This window comes from Penaeus monodon, chromosome 33 (genome assembly GCF_015228065.2).
Source record: "Penaeus monodon isolate SGIC_2016 chromosome 33, NSTDA_Pmon_1, whole genome shotgun sequence".
Classification (NCBI taxonomy): Eukaryota; Metazoa; Arthropoda; class Malacostraca; order Decapoda; family Penaeidae; genus Penaeus; species Penaeus monodon.
The window spans coordinates 32,679,211-32,679,793 of NC_051418.1; the positions used below are offsets into that span (position 1 = coordinate 32,679,211).

A 583-nucleotide genomic window follows, 5' to 3' on the forward strand; every position below is an offset into this window, starting at 1 on the left:
CAAGTAGATTTTTTTTTTATTATTATCACCATGAACATAAAGGTATAAAGCTTGAGCAATATTTATTTATTGAGCAACATTTTTATTGAAAACAAAGATACAGAGATAACTTAACACCTGGTGCACCAGCCTCTGGAAAAAGAATATGAAAATGATAAAACAATCTTCAGTAGTGTACAATTCAACAGGATTAAATTCACATAAAGATTCACGAAATAAAAATTAGAAAGGCGTTGTCAAAGTCCTCACCTATCCGTAGTAGGATCCGTAATAAGGATAGTGGGATCCATAGCCATAGCCTCCGTAGCCTCCCAAGCCAAATCCTCCGAGGCCGTATCCTCCGTATCCTCCGTGTAAGCCGTATCCCAAGTGCCGTTTCGTGGGGTCAGGGAGAGCCACTGCTGCGGCCGCTAGGACGACCACCGCTAGCACGACCAACACGACGCGAGAAACCTGATGGAAGATTCACCTGTTACATCTGTTTGAGGAAAGTTTACTAAAATCTGAAATTAAGATCTTATAAAAAAGTAACTCAGTATATAGTCAGTGAAAGTTATCGGAATGTGACCAGTAAAGATAAGTG

General features: G+C 40.0%; 1 long non-coding RNA gene across 1 annotated transcript in view; it reads right to left on the minus strand.

Annotated features, from left to right (window-relative positions):
• Positions 1-65: 65 nt before the first annotated feature.
• Positions 66-583, minus strand: part of LOC119594405 — a 624-nt gene continuing 106 nt past the window's right edge. The window contains exons 2-3 of the long non-coding RNA XR_005230611.1: positions 250-453; positions 66-132 (exon numbers count right to left, since the gene is read on the minus strand). This is a non-coding gene — a long non-coding RNA (uncharacterized LOC119594405). The remainder of the gene's footprint in view (positions 133-249; positions 454-583) is intronic.